The sequence below is a fragment of the Amborella trichopoda genome, chromosome 6, assembly GCF_054954075.1.
Source record: "Amborella trichopoda isolate Santa Cruz 75 chromosome 6, AtrichopodaSantaCruz75HAP2 v2.0, whole genome shotgun sequence".
Taxonomy (NCBI): domain Eukaryota; kingdom Viridiplantae; phylum Streptophyta; class Magnoliopsida; order Amborellales; family Amborellaceae; genus Amborella; species Amborella trichopoda.
Genome location: NC_142341.1, coordinates 50,881,245 through 50,900,160, shown reverse-complemented (window position 1 = coordinate 50,900,160; position 18,916 = coordinate 50,881,245). Strand labels below are relative to the sequence as shown.

Sequence of the window (18,916 nt, the reverse complement as noted above, 5' to 3'; positions counted from 1 at the left end):
TTTTTCAAAATTCATCATTGCAGTGGTTGAGATGACAGATCTATGAAGTTCTGGATCCAAAATCCATGTCCAAGATCGATGTTAGAAAGTTGACACATTAGTGCAATATTCTAAGTCACAAGGCAATATATGTTAAGATTTAATAACCCTCTTAAATTTGAAAACAGGAATCCCAAAAGTTGGATCTCAAGATCGTGTACTTTTCCAGCTAGAAATAAAATATTGAATGCACGAGCCATAATACAAGCAATAAAACATGAAACACACGCTACAAGAACACAAATATTTACGTGGTTCATCCTAAGAGAGCTACATCCACGAGCATGACAAACTGAAATCCACTATATCGATAAAAGTTACATGTAGATTTTGGGATATAGAGCTATCTCTCTAACCCTTGACAAAACCCAGTCGAGTAACCTTTTTTAGACCTGCTCTTTTGATTGACTGGACCCACCGCTCTCTTATCTCTATTCCACAACTAAACTACTATCCAGGAAGAGATTCATCTCTATTCTACAGCTAAATTGTTATCCAGGAAGAGACTCTTGAGAGAAACTAAGATTTTCTCTCACTAAAAGGGGAAACCACCCAAAATCTTTATGGGAATCGCTTCTCTACAAGAAACCAGTCTCTCAATCTATAAAAGGCGCATGCATGGTGTTTCTCTCTGTAGAAAGCCGTCTTCTCTCTAAAAGGGAGGCATTGCCTCTCATGCACATGAGAGAGGAAACTATTTTTCCCATACGGTGACCCAAATATGGCGCATATAATATTTTCTCTTTCATCTTATAAATATATATAAGGTTAGGAGTCCACACTAAATAAAAAACTTCCTATAGGAATTACATATATCTCAAGAACCAAGAGATATATCCCAGAGTTCTAATCTTTTTGGATTTTTATTTTCTTTAGAAAACTTATCAATATCAATCTCAATCCCACACAATATCGGATTTTTTTATGTGAGTGATTTTGGATATCACCACATCCAACAATATCCTTGCCCCCTAATTTTACTAAATTATCTCTACTAGTAAAAAACATGTGCTTTGCACGTGATTAAAAAGCGTTGACTATCATATGAAAACCATAAACTTTTTAGATACAAAGATGTAAGAAAACAAAGCATATAAATCACGAACAATAATTATTTATGTTAATTTAAGTTAGAAGAAAATTTACTTATGTTGTGAAGCAGTAAAATTGGTCATCCGCTTACAAAAAAAAACAGATTGCCCTTGGCCAGGACCTTTTTCCACTCCTAGCCTCCCTGCTTCGAGGTGCTACCTAGACGTGGCTAGTGCCTAGGTGGCCTCTTGTCCGTCTAGGCGGGCGCCTAGGCGCATGGCACCTGCCTAGGCCGTGCCTAGGCGTTTTGGGTGGCAGAACGTTTTGACATTGGTTCTACTTGTAATTGATTTTTGGGAAAATATCTTCATACCCCACATTTTTAAGTTTTATATCTTAATAGATTCAAAGTTTTAAAACATATATCGGGTTATAAAAATTCTATATTTAATATATTTTAACCCTTTAAGCTAACTTTATCCCTTTTAAATATATTTTCTTACCCCAAACAAATATAAAAAGACATATCATTTCTAAACACTATCTTTTCTCTCTTCATGTGATTTTTCCCTAAATCTCTCTCTCTACCTATTTTCACACTCTCTCTCTCTTCCCGTGTCTCTCAATCTCTCTCTCTCCCCCATTAGAGAGGCAACTAGGGTGAATGTTTGAGAGAGAAAAATTGGGGGGAATATATCACATAAAGAGAGGAATGATTTAGAATGAGCATGTCCTTTTTATATTTGTTAGGGCTAAAAAAATAGTTAAAAAAAACGTAAAGTTAGTTAGGGAGTTGTGAGATATATTTTGAATATTTATGTCTATTGAGATATAAAAACAAAAAATAAGGGGTACGAGAACATTTCCCCTTGATTCTTTATTGTCACCTTTTCTTTTATTTGCTGGGTAGATTTTTAACCCTCATATCAGTAAAAATTTTGAGGACCCAATAAATGGAAAACTCTCCAAATCATCACCTGTATGTAATACTCGTAAGAGGGAATGTTTAGCTAGGGAAAAAACCATATACACTCATAAGAGTAGTATATTTTTCAATAGAATTAGGAAAACATAATAGCTTGTTGATTTAAGAGTATTAAAAGAATCAACGTGATCATGATCATAATACCTAAGAGACTTTGGATGAGATATGACCAGAAACTGAGGCCCTAATTTACTATTTTGACTCGGTGTTTTGAAAATTGACAAGGCCAAGGTACTCGGCCCTTGGCCAAGCGAGTTACTTGGATTCGCCTAAGTCCAGCGCTAGATTAAAAAAATAAGAAATAAAGTAAAAAAATTTAATAGATATGATATAGTCTTCACTTTGCTTACAGTTAATGTCAAACGGTGTGTTGGTTTGCATCTCCATTCGTAAAATGCCTCTTTGCGATTTGCGAGGGGTCTTTTTGTTCGAACCCTCATCTAACCCTTTTAACAAAAAAAGGGAGGGCCTTGATGGGATTCAAACCCATGCTACCCGGCATTACCTTTTGGTTGTGTTTGAATTGTAAATGATACATTATTTTATATATAATTAAAAAAATCGTCGTACATAGAGACTCGCTTCGCCTATAGGACGACGCCGAGTAAATCAGCCGAGTCCAAGTAGACTCGGCTGTGTCTAGATACACATTTTGGACTTGGCTCTAGAACTCGGCCAATAGATGCATTATGTTCCAATATCCAAAAGCTTTTACCAATGCTTGCATTTCAGTCTGAGAACGTTAGGGATTGACTTCTCTCCCCATAAACTCATTGCATTGCACATTTGGGCTGTCTAAATTTTGTTACCTATATTCCATCTCAAATAATTTGGTACCTTCTTGTCCTCCATTGGGAATGCATGTGTAATAGATGAAATTGGTTTTACTGTTAAACAACTTCATTACTATATTTATTTTTTAATATTGAAAGGAGTAGGTTGAATCTGCTCTCTCTTTTATTGTCTCTATAGATCCGTTAGAAAGGAGCTACACTAGAAGAAGAATCATTTCTAGAACAAGAAGAACTTAATCTAGTTTCCACAAGCTTCGATTAATCTTTTCTAAAGAAACAAGAAACACTTTTTATAGTGGAGAATACAGACCCCTACATGTTTTAAAAATAGTTAGTAGCTTTTTAATGGGTTAGTGAGAACAAAAATCTAGACCGATAGTTGAGGCTCAGGTGCTGCTACCTACCTGAGGTATCGTACCTGATTAATACTCGGGGAGCAAATCTATATTTATTAATTAATGTATGATTTGTTGGATTTGAATAAAGCAGGCATCTATTTGAATTTTCACTTCTTTTGGCAGGTTCTGAGGTTTCTTTTGGAAGGCTGCTAGAGGTATGATCCATACTTCTAATGTTAGCATTGGATAATGGATTCTAATTTGTGATTCATAATTTATGATACTACTCTTTGCATGTTATTGTGTGGATTCCACTCAATTATTTTTTGAAAATAATAATGTACTATGAATAAAGATCATGGGTGTGTGCAATCTAGTGGACAATGCATGTTTAGAAGTTGTATGTGATAGGTTGGATTTATTATTTGTTTTGTAGTTGACATGGGGAGTAAATATTACCGGCTTGATTGTTGACATGGTTGGAGCAGTAGTCATAGTAGTGATAGTGGTGGTGGTAGTGGTGGTGTTTAAACAACAACAAAAAAAAAAAAGGCAAAACAAAAAAATAAGCATGAAATATGTAAGGAAAAAGTTTATATAAGGTTATAACCTTGAAATTTAGAATTAAAGGTGCAAATCAAAAATCCATCATAAAAGGTTGTTTGGATGTTGGAAAACCCTCCAATTGATCATCTCGATATTGAGATGTATAAATAGGAAATGAAAAGAAACATTTCAAGTCCGCAAAATATTGTATCTTGCAACACATTATCTGGACTGTCCATTTTCAAGATTTTCATGTGTTTATAGATCTACTTGATTTGAACCATTTTTAAAGTTTAAAATTTGCTAGTTAAAGATGAAAATAGATTATCAAGTCATTCTAAAAAAAATTTATATCAAAACTATGTTTATGCTAAAATTTAGAACTGCGCCTTAATTGGATTTTTTAGAGTTATAACCTTATGCAAACCACACCCAATATGTAAAGCCAAAGTACACTGCCTGATTACTCTCTTAGAAGTAGTGAGAAAAGATAAGGAGACTTATGGCCTTACTGAGAGTATGGTCCTGAATAAAACAGAATGACATATATAGCCAGCCCCAATTAGTTGATGAAAGATATGGGGATTTATGGCCTCACTGAGGGTATGACCTTTAATAGAGTAGAATAACATATTAAGATTTGTGTAGCCAACTCCAATTAATTGAGATAAGACTTTGACGACAATGATGATAATGGTCCTCTTTACATGTTAATGATCTTCCTTTTTATTTTTATTTTTATTTTTCTGGTAGTTCAGGAGTAGAAATTGAACTTGAGATATAACATTGCTTGATGTCAACTATTAACCACTTAAACCCAAACCCAATTCCTACTAATGATCTAATGATCTCTTTATTAAAAATTAATATATACCTAAAAAATTAAGTCCAAAATTCATCCAAAAAATAGATCATAGAGAGGGAACTCATATGTACATATGAAGCCTAGGACTCTATATCATTAAAAAACTCACAAGCATCTCAACACTTGTCAACATGTCGACAGAAGCAAAAGGCCACGTGTTAGAATAGCACTGGTAAAGGCTCTCTCAAGTAGGGTTTTGTATGCTCCAAGCTACAAAATTGATGGCATCTGCCATTTCTTATGTGAAAAAGGAGCAACACGAGAGTTAGAAACTCACATGTGAACAGTCCACTGAGTTGTAAGGCTCATCGCCCACCGACAGCCGTCCATTTTCCCTACATATCGTCACGATCTCACCGACCACCCCATTTCTTTGCATGACTGCCACACAATAAAATTATTAATATTAAAAAACTAAATAAATAGAAGAACAAACTTGATACTTAAAAAATGTGGGTCTTAAGAGAAATATTTTTAAAATAATAATAATAATAATAATAATATTTGAAATGGATAAAATCTACGTATTTTTCTCATCATAATCGAGCAATTTGGAGACTACAAAACATTTCATTAACTGTAGATAAGATTAACAACGAATTATTCCCATGACCTCTCCTCAAATAATGATAAAGATATTATACATAGAATGAAGTTTCTATAAGGCCTAGGCATTATGAAAACAAAATGAAGCCTTAGCTCAAATCTTCATCCATAAAGCACTTTTGGCAATAGAAATTTCCATTATGACTTTAAAATTAATTTCCAACACCGACAATAAAAATTTGAAACACGGATCTTACAAATCTATGAATACTTATTTTTAGAGTGAAATAGATGGTCTAGATAATTTGTTATAAAATACACTACTTTTAGTGTTTGAAATCCTAATGTTGTTCACAACCATAATGTTCAAGACGGAGATGATTGCTACAAAGGCTTTTCAATACTTGAATTACAATTTTCAATGAGTTATGAGGTGAGGTTTTATTTGTTTTGATAGATGTGCAGCCCTATCAAACCATTATTCTTAAACATAAGACTTATTCCACGCTTAACTATGTGATGGGCCTAGCAAGCATAACCATGTTTTTTATTAACCATTTAGACCTTGATTATTGTTTTAAAAATGGAAATTAAGCTGTACCACATATTCATTTGAACACTCCAACTCAGCATTCTTTTTTTTTATTCTTTTTGTCTTTTTTCCCAACATACACGCGTTGAAACCTTGGTTACTTGCACATTTGAATATATGAGTTTCAGCTGCCATTCTCCATATATAAGGTCTCCCCCTGAGTTGATTATAATAGAGGTATTAAACGCACTTATATATGTAAGATTCTATGTTCCCGAGGGAGCACATGCTTCGTTCGTGCTCCCTGAAGTAAGACCAGGGGTGGCAATAGGTTGGGTCCGGTCTGGGTCCTATTTGACTGGTCCCGACCTTTTGGGTCCAAAATTTGGACCCGTAGCCGGAGCCGAGGTTGGGTCTACCCGTTGGGTCCCCGGTCTGGTTGGGTCCATTGCCACCCTTTGACTTGCTTCTTTCTTTTCTTTTCGTTTTTTTCTTTTTTTTCTTTTTATTTTTACCATCATATACCTATATTTTACAGTATTGCACAACATTTATGAATACCCACATATTACAACTACTCACATTTTATATAATATCTAGAAATTCCTAAAAAATAAATATATTGGCAACGTTTATGAATACCTACATATACCCATATTATTCGGGTCCGGTCCTGCTCGACAAGTACCCATATTTGGGTAGTATTCGGGTACAAAATTTGGACCCATACTCGGACCCAAAGTCGGGTCCCGGGTTTGGTAGGGTACATTTCCACCCCTAAGTAAGACCTCATTAAGGAGAATTTGTACTATTTTATATTTTGGGATCTAACGTCCTCAACCTAGCTGCTAACTCCCCCAGCTCCCCACAAAAGAAAAAAAAAAAAAATCGAAGAAATGCCTCAAAGAAATAAGGACCTAACACTAGAAACAACCTAATTTTTGGAAAATCAGATCCAAGTATGGAGAAACTCTGAATCTGAATTTAACTTTAGTATGCCAAAATTTCATATCAAAAGAGACCCTCCTAATCAATTCTGTTTTGTTTAAGGGAGTAGGTGCACATTGTAATCCTGTGGGAACAAATTATACACACAAAATATATAATGCCTCCCCATGAGTTGTTTAGAATATTGAGAAGTGTAAGAGTAAAGTAGCTTCTGTGGGAACATATTATACACACAAAATAAACAATGCCTCCCCATGAGTTGTTTAGAATATTGAGAGGTGTGTGACCAAAGGAGCTTATTTATTAATAATATTAATGTACGTCAAATAGGTATATTAAATAAGACTCTAAGAAGTCAAATCATATGTGTTTTTCTTCTTTTTAAAACGAGGATGGAATGTATAAATACACCCCTAAAAGCTCCTTAGTTGGTCAGGCTCATTTGATTCATGCACTCTATTTCCTATGGAAATGGAGCCTAATGAAGAACTTCAAGCTTTTGATGTTTATGATTTTAGGGCAATATTGGCTTCAAATGAGTATTCCCTTTTGAATAATGACTTTTTATGCAATGGTGAAGAAGATGGTCCAAACCTTGAAATCACGGTGTCTTCTAAACATGAACACTCTCTTGGAGCCTTCCACATGTTACCAATGGAGGATATGGCCACGGAGGATTCTAGCCTTGATGGACATAATTACATGGGCAACAATGAGATTATTCAAAATTTCCAAGGGTTGGATGGTCACCTTGGTGCAATCTTGAAGAGGGAGGTAAGGGGTGGAGGACATGTTAGTTGTATTAAGGAACACCAAATAAGAATTTATTGTTTCCCATAGTATCACAATTACTTTTACTGTGAAGCTAGTTTAAGAATTAAGGTTGTATCACTTTACATTTTATACAATAGTTGATAATAATGTACACCAAAAAAAAAGGAAAAATAACAGAAAACAAGGATTTTAGAGTATTATTATTATTATTATTCTATATTGTAGTTCTTATCTAATGAAGATTTGATCTACTTCATGTTGGTTTTGTGTAGACTTATGAGAGAAATACAAAGCCTGAATTGAAGAAAACCCAAAAGTTCAAGCTTGAGGGAAGGGAGTGCATTAACAATGGAAAAGGCAGTTCTGCAATTGACCCTCAATGCTTTTATGCCAGGGTTAGAAAATCTCTCTCTCTATCTCTCTCTCTCTGTTGCTCATAGTATGTGCATGGCCGAATTTAGATTTCGACGTCATTTTCCCATTATCTTTAAACCATTCATTAACCGCGGCACATCAACGATTTGCAGAGACGAAGAGAGAGGATTAATGCGAGGCTGAGGATACTTCAAAGTTTGATCCCAAATGGAACCAAAGTATGAGCCACTCTCACCATTTCCAAATGTTTCTTATATACTGTATATTCTATATGTGTATGTTTTATTCTTTCATTGTAATTTTCTCCATCTTTAATTTTATTTCAATAGGTGGATATCAGTACAATGCTAGAAGAAGCCATTCACTATGTCAAGTTCCTCCAACTTCAAGTGAAGGTAAATAAGAATACCATAGTTTCATTGATTAAAGGAAGAAGTTTATATAAGGGTGAGGCCCTAAACCATTGCAACTCAAAAATTCATTGGAAGAGGTTGTTTTGATGCTGAAAAACCCTCAATTCGATCATCTCGACCTCAAGAAGTATAGAGATGAAAGAAAATAGATTTCAAGTATTGAAAATAGTGTATCTTGTAATGTACTATCTAGACGGTGAATTTTTAAGAATTTTAAAGGGTTCATAGATCTGTTTGATCTACACTGTTTTTTAATCTTTAAAGTTTACAATTAGAGATGAAAATGAATTTTCAGGCCATCAAAAAGATTTATGATACTAAAATAATATATTTTGACTATTTAAGGGTGCTCCTTACTTTGAATGTTTAGGGCTTCAGCCTTATACAAACCACATCCTTGATTGAAAGCCCATAGCTTTTTTTTTTTTTTTTTTTTTGAAATCAAAATAATGCCCAATATCTTTTTGACTAAATAATACCCAAAGTTCACCTAAGGAGTAAATTAATATAGTCCTTGCTCAATGATGAGGAAAGTTTAGCTTGGTTTTCTTAATCCTATTTGTGTCTATAGATAGAGACATGGATAAAGGTGTTAGTATTGGATATAGATATAAATGTTAGAAATAGTAATCCCAAAAATTAGCCTTTTAAATATTATGCTATTTATATACCATTCAGCTAATACAGCTAGTTGAAATTTAGGTGGCACAAGGTAATTTTATGCTGATAGTTTGACAAACACAAGAAAATGTACCTTTGATGTGTCAACACATGGTTAAAATCATGAGACACACATGCTCACATTACACAAATGCATGCCTATAAATATGTGAGAGAGAGAGAGAATCATGAGACACACATGCTCACATTACACAAATGCATGCCTATAAATATGTGAGAGAGAGAGAGAGAGAGAGAGTATTTGGATAATCAATGTATATGGGCATTGCTATTTAGAATTGCAATTCCTCAATGTTTTTCAGCTTTCTTTATATAAAAACTTAAGGGGCAGGATTTGGTGCAACCCCGGTTGCACACTAATGAGTGTGACCTTAGCCTCAGAGGCACAGGATGCTCTGATATGCTATCAATCAGTTGAGAACTGGATAATGTAAAACACTGGGGCCACAATTTCTAAAAGCGTGGCCGCAGCTGCAAGAAAATATTTTCCTAATATTCCTTTTCAACTTGTTTTTTTGGGATGGTATATATAAGACTACTTACTTTTGAACCCTTACTTAAAGTGTATCATATAGGTCGATAAATTTTCTTTTGGATTTTGTCCCCAGTCAATGATAACCTCCAGCGGTCTCATTTCACATCTAATGGTCCACAATAATTGTGCATTATTGTACACATTTTCCTATTTTTTGTCATGGAACTTCTTAACATAGGCACTAGGAACTAGGAACTAGGAACTTCAGGAGTTACAATGTATTGTTTTAGTCCTTTAGGTGAATTTGGGATAATATCTTGGTGTAACCTGATCATTCTCTATGTTTTTCATGATTCCAGTTCTTGAGCATGGACGACCATTGGATGTATGCCCCACTTGCCTCTAACGGGATGGACATTATACTTCGACCCAAGATGGGTCTCTAATCATAAATTAAATTCAGGCTATTCAGGAAAAACTAAATGAGATTGTAGCCTAGAGAGAGAGAAATTGTGTCTTGAACCAAATTTTCCTCTATTTTCTTCATTTTTTTTATCTCTTGTTCCTTTCATAATTTGTAATATTTTGGGGTACGAAAATTTAGTGTCCTAAGCGCATGTAGCAAATTGTGCAATGGTTACTTTTTTCATTAATCGCCATTTCTTAATGCTTTTTCACTTTTGCATAGGGCTCACAAAATATAACCGTCTTAATTTAAAAGTAAGATTACAGTGTTCTATATCGTTTAAGAATGCAGTGTTCTATATCGTTTATTTTGGATAGATTTAATATATATTTTAAGACAACATTAGAGTTTGACATTTTCTTAAATTTGACACTTAATTACAAAACATGTTGAATGTAAACTACGCAACCAAAATGGACAATGTCCTTCTAAAACGTTTATTGAATGTTTTATGGGTGTGGTTTTCATACAGTTGAAACCTTAAACAAGGGCGCGTCTTCAAATTTGGTCATAACATATAATTTTGATGTAAAATATTCATAAGATTATCTCAAAATCTATTTTTATATCTAATTATAAAATTTTAAACTTCAAAAATGGTTAAAAATCAAGTAGATCTATAAACATATGAAAATTTTGAAAAATGTACGGTCTAGATAATGTGTTGTAAGATGCACTACTTCTGGAATTCAAAATCTTTTTTTATTTCATAATTATAAATCTCGATGTCCAGATGCTTAATTAGAGGGCTTTTGAACTTTAAAATAACTTTTTCCGACTGACTTTTGAGGTGCATCCGTAGTCCTATATTTTAAGGTTGCAACCTTTATTGTATGTTATGTCGAGATAATTGCGCACAATATACGTAGAGGTGGTCATGAGCCAGGTGGGATCGCCTGACTTGATCAACCCGGTGCTAAAAAACTAGGGCTTGGACTGCTTGCTATCAATTCTACACATATGGAGATGCAGTAAAGGGCCGACTAAGTGTTGCAACAATAAAAAGGAATCGATTCCAAAGGGAGTGAATATAGGTTTTGCTTTTACAGGAGCATTATAATCTTTCGGCGATTAATGAGTGGAACTTTAAAATATGAAAATTAGTATATTATTTAGGGAAAAGATTATATAGAGCCGAGGCTCTAAACAATCAAGTTTGAGTATACCTCAAAAATTTCCCTAAAGAGGTTGTTTTGATGCCTAAATATCTTTAAATTGATCATCTGGACATCAAGATACATAGACACGAGAAAAAATGGATTTCAAGTTTTAGAATAACGTATTTTGTAACGTATTTTTTGACCGTTAATTTCAATACTTTCAAGTTTTCATAGATCTATTGATCTACACTATTTTTGGACCTTTAAACTTTATAAATAAATATAAAAATATATTTTAAGATTATCATAAAGACTTCCAGTATTGAAACTATATTTCTCAATACTATTTGAAGGTAAGCTCTAATTTTAAGGTTTAAAGCCTAGGCTCTATACAAACTACACCCTATTATTTATGGGTGCTGTTTATATAGAGCCTAAGTTCTAAACAATCAAATTAGAACCTACCTTTAAATAATGTCGAGAAATGTGGTTTCAATACTGGAAATCTTTGTGATAATCATAGATATATTTTTATCTTTATTTATAAAATTTAAAGCTTAAAAAATAGTGTCGATTGACAGATCTATGAAACTTGAAAATCTTGAAAATTAACGATTCAAAAATACGTTACAAAATACACTATTTCCAAAACTTGAAATCCATTTTTTCTCATATCCATGCATTTTTATGTTGAGGTGATCAATTTGAAGATATTTGGGCATCAAAACAACCTTTTCTAGTGAAATTTTTGAGGTAGGCTCTAATTTGATTGTTTAGATCCTCAGCTCTATATAAACTATTCCCATTATTTTATTGAGGAATAAATTTTCTGATGTCTCTCTTAAAATCTCTCATCTTCTTTATCCATATCTTTTCCAAAAAAAAATTTATATCATAAAATATGAACTCTTTCTCTCATCTCTCCCCATTGTAGAAAGGATGGGCATCCATATAGAGCTATGCATTTTCTATTCAAAAATTTTATTACGTGAATTTATTTTATCTCTCTCATAAAACCTTCCAATCTCTATAATTTTTATGGGGTTGTATATAAAGATATCATTTATCCTTTCTACATGAAGATAACAATCATTCGCACTCATTAGATGAAAAATTTTCTTTTATATGTATTTTCAAAAACATAAAATGTTACTCTCTTCTCTCATCCCTCTCATGAATTTATTTATTGTATAATATGCCCTAAATTCCCTCTCTTTGAAGAGTATCTTTAGGATCTTACCTCTCCATGACTAGCAACCACCCAAAATCATATAGAAAAGAGAAAAATCATCAACCTAAAAAGAATAAAGAAATGTATAATATACAATGAGATCATTTATTGTTGATATAAAGATGTCACAGTCATTATTGTCCATTAGATTTGAAATCAATAAGTTGAAGAGGTATCATTGTTTAGGCACAAATCCCAAAACAATTTTTTTAAAATATGGACACTTTCATCTATTAGATTTCACGTCCAATGACTAAAAATGATTGTGACCTTATTGTGATTGTATAAAAAATAAATGGTCTCATAATATATAATCCCAAAAGATAATATTCTAATACCAAATGTAGTGCGTCCAATTTTTAGAAAGTCGGATCTCCGAATTTAGGAACTCAAAAATCCAATTTTAAGTTTGCTTTAAGACAATCAATTATATAGTAGATTCCACAATTTCAACTTAAAAATATCTAACAAGACTCTCTTTTTCTTTTCTTTTTCCAGCGGTGAATTTAGATAGCAGCATGCTATGCACGCTCATCTTCTAGACCTTGTAAAACTTACTTTCTAGACCTTCCGCAGAGAAGGATGAGCATTCACAGAATTTATAAATAAATAAAAATAAGTATAATAGGAAGCAAAAAAATCTAATATCATTGATGCTGATGTGGCACGTTGCCGTTGGCTATAACTTGTACCTGGATGTGTGAAATCTTTTTTCTAAGTCCAAGATTTTACACGTCCATGATTTTTAACGTCTAAAATTTTGGCGCTTCCTGAATCCGGTTTCCACATCCCATAGAATTCCTACTCTCCAAACAAACCTACGTAATCTTGATCCCTAGTTACCATACCTACTCCCTCTATACATCATCATCGTCAAATTCCTACTCTCTAAACAAACCTACGTAATCTTGATCCTTAGTTACCATACCTACTCCCTCTATACATCATCATCATCGTCAAAGTCTTTTTTTAACTAATTAGAATCAACTACATTAATCATGGTTTGTTATTTTGCTCTATTAAGGATCATACCTTTAGTAAGGCCATAAATACCCCTTGTATTTTTTTAGCCTTCCATTTCAACTAACGCACATCTCCTAAAAGGTGTTGTATTGGGTTTGCGTCACACATGACCAGCTAACCTAAGTCTATTCTCTCTCATCTTATTGTCTATTGGTGTCACACTTAATGCCTTTTTGAATGTATTCTTTTTTAATGTATTCATTTTGAATTTATCACTTATTGTCTTGCCACTCATCCATCTCAATATCCTTATCTCTGTTACACTCATTCTATGGGTATATTGTTTTTTAACCGCCCAACATTCTGCCCCATAGAGCAAACCTAATCTCACAATTGTCTTATAAACTTGCCATTCAGCTTCATTGGTGCGTGACAATCACATAAAATTCTGGTTGCACATCTTCACTTCGCCCACCCAAATCTAATTTTATGTGCAACATCTTCCCCACTCTCTCCATTTTCTTAGATTATCGATCTAATATATTAAAAGCGCTCTTTTTTGTATTTTCTGGCCATTATTCTTAATCACTTCTTCGTCTCTACTCCTATTATTATTAAACTTGCATGCCATATACTATGTCTTAGTCCGACTAATTTTTAAAGCTTTATATTCTAGAGCATCCCTCCAAAGTTTTAACTTTGTCTTGACGATGTTTCGAGTCCCATTGATCAAAACTATATCATCTGCAAACAACATGTACCACAGTACCTTATTTTGTAGATGCCTAGTTCAGTCATCTATAACTAAGACAAAAAGATATAGGCTCAATATTGACCGTTGATGTAGACCTATTGTCACTGAAAATTCACTCGTCTCTCTACTAGTTGTTCGTATACTAGTTAGCGCTACATCGTACATGCACTAGTTACCTAGTCTCTCTAAACAGTTGTTCATCCATGCCCTCCCTAGGCAGAATCTTTTGCTTCATTTAGCTCATGCAAATATTGCTGAGCCCAAGACCTTTCCAATCCTAAGGCTTGAAATCCGTGACTATAAGGCTACTTGGTTAGAAGCAGGCTTCAGACTTGTATTCAAAGATTACGTGAAACTGACTACTGCGAGAAGGAGTACAGACATCTATTTCAAATCAATCACTTCTTCGACATGGAGAAGGCCAAAGGGGAGCCAAAGAATCCCCTCTTCAATGGTTCTGAAACTCCTCCCCCTCTAACTGTAAGGATGCCTCGTCGCCCTGATGTTTGGGACCGGCCAACCTATTTGGTGTCCTACATTGCTTTGTTCTTGTGCCACATTGCACTTCCAGACTTTATAGGCCATGTGGTCAAGTCGGAGTGCTTATACACTACTTGCAATATGGCCGAAGGCCATGGGTATGGTCTAGCCCAGCCCGTGCTGTGTTGCATCTACAATGGGCTAACCTCGACAATGGATCCTGAGAAAGTTCTAGGAGATTTGCATCTCCTTTCCCCATCCATTATGTTTATGGGTGGCTTGGTGCCTATTTTCCGAGCACCTATAAATATTCTTTGACATCCAATATTGACACCTTCCCCTTCTTGCTCCGCTTAATGGGCTGCAGAGCGGTCTTCCACTCGTCCGTCCAAGCACGACAATTGCTCTGGGAGGATAACTTCTTTCGATTCAGGCCCTTCCCCATTGAGGACCAAAGAGGGGCTCTTTACAGATGAATATCCTCTTGGGATTAATAAAAAGACCCCAAGTACTGACTGGAAGGTTATGTCCCTTATGAACATCCGAGAGTGTCTACTTCCATTGAGGGTTGGTTGATCGAACACTACAATCCTCATCGCTTCGCAAGACAACATCGGATGGACCAAGGTTGTCCTATTTTCTACGACTTCACCAAGAATGGGTCCTGGTCAAATCTTCATGTGAATTCGGCGTGGGACTCATGCACATTGCTAGGTCAATCTTAGCAATTCATCATTCCCAATAACCATCGAGAAGTCTTCATGACCCACAGCTACTGCGCTTGGTATCAAGAAAATCAACGGGGCTTCATTCAGGGTCCTATTGACAGTATGCCTGACTTTCGAGAAGACGAGAGTCATGGAACCTCTCGAGAGAGTTTTGTCAAGTTGGGCACCCGGGTTGCGCTTCGTCAAAGGATAGAATGTGATAAGCGCTAACCATCCGTAGGGTAATATTGTCCCAAAAGGGGTGATTGAAAAGACTCGACCTTCATTCTATCATCATCTTGATGGTTTACTAGCTCCTAAGTCGAAGTCCTAGAGACATTCTCATCAATCCCGGGACAACAAGAAGATAAGAGGATTTGGTGGGCCACGTCAGGCCCCGATTTTAAGAGTTGAACCCTGCAAGGGCCAAGCTGCATCATTGAGCAAACCTCCATCCAAGCACAAGACAAAGAGAAAGGAAGAGAGACCGAGCCCTCCTTCCGCTTGAGGAAGCTTGGTGGCAAGAAAAATGGGGAACGGACAATCTCCCTCCCCCACCGATCTGAAAGAAATCAATGGGGCTCGTGATTCAAGCCGAAGATCAAAAGCTCAAGGTCAACCGTGGCTCGTGATATTGCTCCTTCGACCCAAAGGGCCTGTATATCAGGACATAATTCTGCGGGAGGCACTAGAATCTGCTAATCCAGAATCCCAAGGGAAGAGGAAGCCAAACAACTCTTCTCCTTTGAAGAGGACCTTCGAGAAGGCAAAGAGCTCAAGCCTTCATGAAGATGTTAGGGAAACATCTACTACTCCTCCGTCGTCGACTGCTTTGGCCTTGGCCATTCTTAACAGAATCATGCAAAGCTCTATGGCTAGAGCAGCTCCTTCTAAGCCAGGGCTTCATTAGAAGGTGACAGCCAGGAATCCGCAAAACCAGAGGTTATTGAGATAGACTCTTTCTCCTCTCTAGACTCAGAGGTGCCTATAGAAAAATTTTCAGTTCTTGGTGAGAGAATAGAGACCGAGAAAATGGAGACTTCAATGGATCTAGAAGAGAGGCTTATTGATGCCTTGAAGGGACTCAACCCTTCCGCAGGCCCAAGTGAAAGTTGTTCTTTTGATCATAGCAGAACAGAAAGTCCCACTCCGAAAGATGAACATGCGGTGGATGAACTGCGAAGATCAAAAGGAAAAGCCCACATCAAGGAGAAGGATTCTCCGGCGGTTGACTCATCCACCGTAGTCACTGTGTTAAAAGTGAGCTCGTCAACTACGTCATTACTCACCCAAGCCGACGTGAATGCAGGGCTTTCCATGGTCCATGGTATATTGGATAGAAGCGAGCTCTCCTATGGTAATCCACCTAAGTCCGGACTTCCAACTCCATCAGTCAGGCTTGACAGGACCAAACTTCCAGATACTCAAAACTCCTCTTGTTCTTTGAGAAAGACCTAATCGGCCCAGTTTCTATTCCTCACTTTCCATATGATTTCAGGTTCGATCTTCACTCAGATCACTGACGGGGTTCTGATTCAGGCTACTCAAGCCTCTCCTGCTACCGTGGTGCCACAAGGAGCTCAGAAGGACGATGCTGATGCGATTGTGGCAAGCACTGAAGTTGTGACCTCTGCAACTCAGCTCTTTGGTACTGGGTCTAGAAGAGCCGAGACCGAGGTTCCCAAGGTATCAAGCACTGTCGAAGTCTCTGAGGTGCTAGAACATGATCCCTTGGAGGCCTTGGTTGCACTTGCTAAGAATCCCGAGAGCCTTGTAGAGTCGCTGCTCAAAGATCCTTTTTCAATTGGCAAAATTCAAAGGTAGATAAGCGCATGTATGGTGAGGACGCTCTTTAGAGCGATTGGGAACAAGTCTCTATCCGACCTTCAAGAGACTTCGTCAACAATCTCCCAAATGATATCATGGGTTGGGTCAATGGGAGCTGATGAAGAGAAGCTCCGACAAGAGAAAATTGCTCGCACATTTCCCATTCTGATAAGTAAAGGGGTAGAAGCCTATGCCAGGCTCAAGAAAGCAGCTGTGGCAGTGAGGCAAGGCTTGGAAGACGTTCAGGGCCTAGTGCAAGATATCCGCGCAGGCGAGATCACAAAGTGGTGATCCTGGACTTCATCGGAAAGACCGAGACCCTGTTGGCGGCACAAAAAAGGGAACTTAAGAGGGTTGTGGCCCACTCGTGCCATCTTTTTGAAAGGGTGGACATATCCTTCCCTGAGCTCGACAACCAGCTCCGTCGATTAGATGCAATGAGGTCTGCAGCACTTGTGCCTCAAGAGGACCTTGCACAGAGGTGGCTGACATGGAGACAACCAAACAGCATGTGGAAGAGAAGACTCGAAGGCTGGAGAAACTCCTGCACTGTTTCAAGAGCTTCTGAATCATATTCAATTTTTATTTCTTTCTTTTTGAACGTTGTGGTAGTTTGTCAAAGAACTTTGCCTCCTCTTAGGATGCTTACTTTCTTTCTCCCTAACTCTTTAGACTCAACAAATACATATGATACTTTTAAGACTTCAAATGAATTTTTTCAGCATCCTGCCAATTACCACACATTCTTGCATTCTTCTAAGATTGATCAGGCATACCCAAGCTTCTCATATCCTTTCGTGATGAGATATGAGTGGCTTGGTATTTCGTGGTTTAACGTCACTGTGGAAGACCACATGAAAAGCCTTCTTAACCCTTCATAAAAAAGGGTACGGGTGGCCAATGCTTAGAGTCCTAAAATTCCAAGGCATACTGTAGTTTAGAGTCATACAGGGAGGACATTCTGGAAAAGCCTTCCAAACCCTTTATAAAAAGGGTATGGGTGGCCAATACTTAGTGTCCTAAAACTCCAAGGAGTACTATAGTTTAGAGTCATACAGGAAAGACTGTCTGGCGATTTTTTAGGTCATATGCCATGGACCTATTGATGGGCCTTTTAGGATCATGCATCTTGGACCTTAACTTGACCCAGTTTATAGTCATGAGTAGGGACTATGCGATGGATGTTATATAACATCAAGGCTTGGTCTTTTAAAAGAGGTCGAATTGTTATACATCATTTTTTACGTACTTGTATCCTCGGGGTAAATAAGGAGAGAGCTAGTAGTAACATGGTCCTGCTGGTGCCCAAGACGCTGCCATACCATGGAAACACTGTAGCAATAAACCTAAAACTAGGCGACCTCTGAAGAAGTGTCAGAATGTCCTTAAATTGCATGAGTGGTAGTTTTGGATACCCTAAGGACACTCACAAAGTTTCGTCGCGTTCTGATAAGTTTGGATATGATCAGAACGAAACTTGGTCCTCAAATCTAGTTCATGTCATGCTGAAAATGGACCTTATAACTATAGCCCTATTTTTTGGGTCTCAAAACATTATCAGACCATCGCCATTGGATCCGAAATATCGAAAAACCCCCATATACTAAATTTCGGCTCAATCAAACCTTTCGAGACCATTTTGGGCCTAACTTACCATAAAGGGGAGGGTTTTACATTATTGCGGTACGGCCTCAGTGAACCAGTTTCCATTTATGGAAAATTCGTTTTTTCATTTTTTTTTTATGATTTTCAAATGCTCATAACTTACTCGCTCACTCGTTTTGACTCAATTAAGCTCAAATTTGGACACAAGCTAAATCTCAACGACCCGATCGTTGACATATGGCACACGTCATAGCGTGGACCGTAACGAAAGAACTTCTAGAGAGAAGATGGGCTCGAAACATGAAAATTCAGATTTTATAAAAAAGAACATTAAATTCTTTGAGAGGTCATAGCTCAATATCCCGACGTCAGATCCTTGCAAGTATGGGTCTTCAAAGAGCTACAATTTGGAATACTTTTTATGTATGATCGAAGGCCGG

At 36.5% G+C, this 18,916-nt stretch overlaps 1 protein-coding gene across 1 annotated transcript in view; it reads right to left on the bottom strand.

Moving 5' to 3' along the window:
- Positions 1-4,961: 4,961 nt before the first annotated feature.
- Positions 4,962-18,916, bottom strand: part of LOC18448725 (uncharacterized) — a 29,327-nt gene continuing 15,372 nt past the window's right edge. The window contains exon 4 of the mRNA XM_088869182.1: positions 4,962-4,980. The gene's annotated coding sequence lies outside the window, so the exon portion shown is untranslated. The remainder of the gene's footprint in view (positions 4,981-18,916) is intronic.